This window comes from Bufo gargarizans, chromosome 6 (genome assembly GCF_014858855.1).
Source record: "Bufo gargarizans isolate SCDJY-AF-19 chromosome 6, ASM1485885v1, whole genome shotgun sequence".
NCBI lineage: Eukaryota > Metazoa > Chordata > Amphibia > Anura > Bufonidae > Bufo > Bufo gargarizans.
Genome location: NC_058085.1, coordinates 14,194,093 through 14,200,070, shown reverse-complemented (window position 1 = coordinate 14,200,070; position 5,978 = coordinate 14,194,093). Strand labels below are relative to the sequence as shown.

The 5,978-nt window shown below is 42.4% G+C and overlaps 1 pseudogene; it reads left to right on the top strand.

Annotated features, from left to right (window-relative positions):
* The first annotated feature begins 258 nt into the window (after positions 1-258).
* Positions 259-429, top strand: LOC122942766 (annotated as a pseudogene).
* The last annotated feature ends 5,549 nt before the right edge of the window (positions 430-5,978 follow it).

Below are 5,978 nucleotides of genomic sequence, written 5' to 3'. Positions count from 1 at the left end.
TTAGTTTTTAAACATTATATTTTATCAGAGGATGATATTCTGTGATTGTGTTTTAGTGAGATGTATATTTATTTTTTAATTGACAAAAAAGTTAATACTACCGCGGAAAGGATATGGTTATTAGGCGAGTGGAATTCTAATATATGATTTTATTCCACCTACCATGTTTTTGTAACTATTTATATTTCTCTTTTTGTAATATTGTGAAATTTGTGCTGTTATTCTTTTAATAAATATGGCGTCCCTGCGAAGGGATAGTCAACTTAAAAAAAAAAATCTGTTCTTATCAGTTTAATATCTGATACGTCCCCTATCTGAGGACCATATATTACATAGATTTTTCAAACAGGGAGATGGAAAAAGAGCTTGCTCTGTCCACTCCACGCATTGACCTGGTATTGCAGTACCTCCAGGACCGATGCACCCTTTCTATTCCAGTATAAAAAAAGAGAATGAAATTGAGTGATGGATTTCAAGGATCCTTCCAGCAAGCAAGTGGAAAGTTGCTGTGTCCTGCCTCAGGAGTCTGCACTTCAGCTTCTCCTCTGTGCGGGCTGTTCTGTGCTTGCTGCTTTCTGCATACCTGCTGCATCTAGCCTGTCAATCTCTTAATTGCATCACCTGTGTGTGGGTTTGTTCCAGCACCAAGCAACCCAGCCAGCCAGTTACCTCTCCTCACACCCCAAATCCAATTAAGATTGTTGGCTAAATTGTTGGGTTAATTGGCTTATCACCTGAATGAAGTGTTTGGACCTCCCTCCACTCTGTGCACCTCTGTTTTGATTTGGGCCTGTTGTGCACACCTGGGCAGTCTGCCGAGTTGTTCCTTTGAATTGACCCTTTTGTAGCAAGTTGGCTTGATGTAACCAATTTTGTTTTCCTAGTGCTATATTAAATAAGTAAAGTTTGTTTGCCTGTGTCTCCCTCTTGAGGATCTTTTGAACTGGATTATTTGGAGGCTGAAAAGTAGTCCAGCACCTCTTATGTATCATCAGCAGCAGCAGCTGGACCTACCTCGTCTGGACAATGGACGGAACACTGCACGTGTCATAGGAGGCTTGTCAGGTCAGAAGTCAAGTAAGGTCAGGTCAGTGGATGACATCACAAGGGCCCTGGCGGAACACTCAACAATGGGGCTGTGACATCACAATTAACAATTCATAAAATTTATCTTTTTTTTTTTTTTTTTTCCACTATTTCTCCATTCACTCCTTATCAGTTTTTCTGCTGGGCGTGCTTTGCCACCAGGAATTGCATGCAATGAAAAAGCGTGGCCAAAAGTGGTGGGCGGAGCTATGCAGATGGTAAAAATACGAAGAGGAGCATGCTTGTGATTCCTGAGCGTAGGACGCACGTTTTCCCTGGTTTGTGAGAGAAAAAAGCCTCCTGGACTGTGTCTGCAGCTGGGGCCTGTAGGCTATCGCCTTCACAAGTGTTCTGCATTGGGGACCATCGGCCTGTAGGGCAAACCCTTTTCTGGTTATCGCTTCTCGGCCTTTTGGCTATGATCAAGGCATGCCCAGACGAAGCCAAGGTTGAGGTCGGGGAGGCGATCATAGGTGTCACCATCCGCACAGCTGGGACCGGAGAATACCGGGTCAAGAATGGCTTCAAAATCGACATTGAGGAGACGAAGAGAGAGAAATTTAAGAGAGGCCAATTTACGCTGGTACTAACAAATGTTGCATCTTGTCATAATTTGCTGCTTTTTCTAAAGTTAAGTGAACAAAATTCGGACTTGGATGGGGTGGTTTTCACTCTTTTGTACAATGATGATGTTCCACTTGTTGCATTTATGCACAATCCCTATGTGCCTATGGAAAATATTCTGTTTTTTTTTAGACTGTATTGTGAGGAAGTGCGTTTCTCTCAAAAAGTGCTAAACTCTGAGGCCCTGTGGACGGGAAAATACAAATTCTTTGTAAAATTTAAAGTGGATCTGTCTAGCCCAGGTGGCATGCGTTACCCCCTATGACCTTTTCCATAGGGAGAGAGAGGTTTTTTATTTTTCCCAGGGAATCCACGCTATTGCCGACGATGTAAGACTTATGGTCATTTTGCAGAGGAGTGTAAAGAAACTCCCTTGAGATGCTCTAATTGCAACCAGGAGGGTTATCTCGCCAAGTCTTGTAAAAACTGGTAGTTTGCAATGTTTGTGGCAAGACAGGTCATGTGTTCAGAGATTGTACTATGAATATCAATCCTAAGTCCAAAGCAAGAACCTATTCTGAGGTGGCAAGGTCTTGGCCAAGGGAACCCTATGTCAGAGTACATTTAACTCAATAACATCATTTTTAAACAAAAAAAATGTTTTAGTGTCTCCATATTCTGAGAGCTATGTTTTTTTCATTTTTTGGGCGATTGTCTTAGGTAGGGGCTGCACTAAAGCTAGGAGAAACTACAAGCCTTAAGCTAAAAATTAGTTTTCCATAGGCCACAGACCAACCGGGTTGTAGCATGCCATACTCAAAAAATGTCTTGGGTCGGTATGTGCATGATCCAACCTGGGCATGGGCATCCAACTTCACAGAAGGGGATAATGATACTTATACACAGAAAGGAGCTATTACTTATCTTGGGACTGAGTATAATCATAGTGATGCTTCACCATGCACGTGAGAAAAATATCACAGTCCCATGGGGAGCAAGACAAGTACACCTTGGGGCCTTTTCCACAATTCCCTGAGGCTAGTAGAGCTAGCAGATATGTTGGTGCACTATAGAAGCAGCGCATTTACGCTACCCAAAGATGTCTATAGTGTATGTGGTCATAATGCATGCAAGTGGTTAACTTTGGGAACAGAGGGATCCTGTACTCTGGCTAGGCTAACTTCTGCAACTTGGGTATGGAAGAATATAGATTTTTCATACGGTAACATCCCCCAGCACATGCTATATAAGCAAGAGAGTAAGGCAAAGGAACTGATGCATGTTCCCTGGCATGTACAATTTAGCATATCCTTGAACTTTATAGGTCTGTCAGTACTCATAACATAGAAAAACTGGCAGAATTGTTTGATAATGTTACAGAGTATATTTTTGACGCCCTAAACGTAACATCATCAATCACGAGGCAGCTGGCATTGTTATCTAACCAGCACAACCTGGTGCTGGATTCCTCAACAACCTTGCAAGGTATTATTTGTTAGGTGGTGGGTCCTGCCTGTTGTCATTACATAGATCCCTCTGGTCTTTTGCAGGTCAAGCATGATGTTGAACAATCTAAAAGGTTAAAAGGAAGAATTTAGAAAGCTAATTCAATGGAGGACTGGAATTTTCAGTGGCCAAGTTGGGTCAGTTTTGTTTTGATGCCGGAACTAAGCTTTTGTTCTACTTGTCTTAAAAAGGTGTGCAAAGAGAATGTCGGAAAGGAGGAACCAATACAAGTCCATGTGGTCCAAACAAAGTCCAGTCCAGGGGGAGATGATTAAAGAAGCTGAAGTCACTTTTGAACCCCTGGAGTTTAGTGCCACATATTTACATCATACCATTCCAGTGTTATATGATGTGACATCAAGCTAATCCCATTAATGCAGTGGTATATCTGGTCTGCTGGAGCTCAGCCCACTTCTGTTTGGTCAGAGCCCCCATATTAGTGAATGACATTCAAGTATGTCCTGGTCCAGGGGATCTGGCCAGAAGTAGCTACAGTATGCGGGTGCAATGACCAGCCTAAAGAGCAATACCTATTTTCAAAATGAGGAATGTGTACCTAAGTGAACATAAGTATTGCCAGATGCCAGTAACCTTTGACCTTGCTATATATGAACACATGGGCCATAGTCTTTAACATGTCCACTATTGCAGACAGATGCTGCTTGGTCTCAGGTTTTGTTATGGACATATATGGTAAAGTCCTATGTTATCTTTTTTCGCTGTAAGAGGAAGATCCAGGTTATTTTACTATAAATAAAGCAACTGAGATCTCATGGATAAGGGACCCTGTTTAACACCCATCACCTGTGTGCTTTGTTTTGTCTCTTCCTGGCCAGCAATTTTCTTACCACCCATTGGGGGAGAACTCATTTAGAAATTTGGCACCCTAGTTTAGGCGGGGTCTCATTGGCTTCCATACATCATACAGTTTCTTAGTCAGAATTACCCTTTTTATCTCGCCTACATCCACTCAGTCACAATTTCTTATTATTTTTTCCTATATCCTACATACAGTTATGCACCAGTACTCCTTCCACTTCTAGTCATTTATATCCCGTTTTCTCCCTCAACCATCTCATTAAAATGTGTGCTGTCCACATCAGTTGCTCCGTTCCGTGGCCCCACAAAAAGAATAACAACATGTCCATTTCTTGTCCCCGCCTTGCGGACAAGAATAGGCAGTTATATTAAAGGCTGTCCGTGCCGTAATGTAAATTGCGGAACGCGCACGGACGCCATATGTGTTCTGCGGATCCGCGATTTGCAGACCGCAAAACACACCACGGTTGTGTGTATGTAGCCATAGTCTGTTCTGTCGCTTTACTACATTTATTGGGGGTCACATATCAAAACATGCTTTTTATGCAGCTCTTGGATGGCCCCCGAGCTGCTGGAGGATGTGCCTGGTCATAAATTATGTGCATGCTCCGGCATTTTGCGCCTGGAAATGGTGTAAGGCCTCTTTCCCACGAACGATACAGATTGTGACCAAGTTCATTCAGTTTTGTCTGCAATTGCGGTCAGTGTTTCAGTTTTTCCTGCACGGGTGCAATCAGTTTTGATGTATTTTTCACGCACGTAAAAAAATAAAACACTGAAGATTTACTAACATCTCCTACCAACCATCATTGAAAAATGCATTGCATTCGGATGCAATGTGTTTTTCACTAAAGCGCCATTCACTTCTATGGAGCCAGGGCTGCGTGAAAAACGCAGAATATAGAACATGCTGTGATTTTTCCTGAACGCAGAAATAATGTGTGAAAAACAACGCTCATGTGCACAGACCTATTTAAATAAATGGGTCAGGATTCAAAGTAGGTTCTATGCGTTCACTTCATGCATTGCACCCGTACAGGAAAACTCACTTGTGAGAGAGGACTAAATGTTTGTGAATATGGAGGGGCCTCCCCAGTCGTGAGAACGGCATAAAAATATTGCCTCATAAGTGTTTAAAAAGCCACAAAAGTGAGTATTCTGACTAACACAGAAAAGGTGTAATCTTTTAAGTAAATGACCCCCATTCAGTTATTCCCAGCAGTCTCATACACAGGGAGGTCTGGGGAGAGAAGCTGCTCAGCCCTATGTGATGTGTGTCTCTTTACTACATGTAACCAGTCTCATAGTTGTCTGTTCTGTCTCTTTACTTCATGTAACCAGTCACTGCAGTCTCGTAGTTGTCTGTTCTGTCTTTTTACTACATGTAACCAGTCACTGCAGTCTCGTAGTTGTCTGTTCTGTCTTTTTACTACATGTAGTCAGTCACAGCAGTCTCATAGTTGTCTGTTCCATCTCTTTACTACATGTAGTCAGTCACAGCAGTCTCATAGTTGTCTGTTCCGTCTCTTTACTACATGTAGTCAGTCACAGCAGTCTCATAGTTATCTGTTCTGTCTCTTTACTACATGTAATCAGTCACAGCAGTCTCATAGTTGTCTGTTCTGTCTCTTTACTACATGTAGTCAGTCACAGCAGTCTCATACACAGGGAGCTCTGCGGATAGACACTGCTCTGCCCTATGTGCTCTGTGTCTCTTTACTACATGTAGTCAGTCACAGCAGTCTCATAATTGTCTGTTCTGTCTCTTTACTACATGTAGTCAGTCACAGCAGTCTCATAGTTGTCTGTTCTGTCTCTTTACTACATGTAGTCAGTCACAGCAGTCTCATAGTTGTCTGTTCTGTCTCTTTACTACATGTAATCAGTCACAGCAGTCTCATACACAGGGAGGTCTGCAGATAGACACTGCTCTGCCCTATGTGCTCTGTGTCTCTTTACTACATGTAGTCAGTCACAGCAGTCTCATAGTTGTCTGTTCTGTC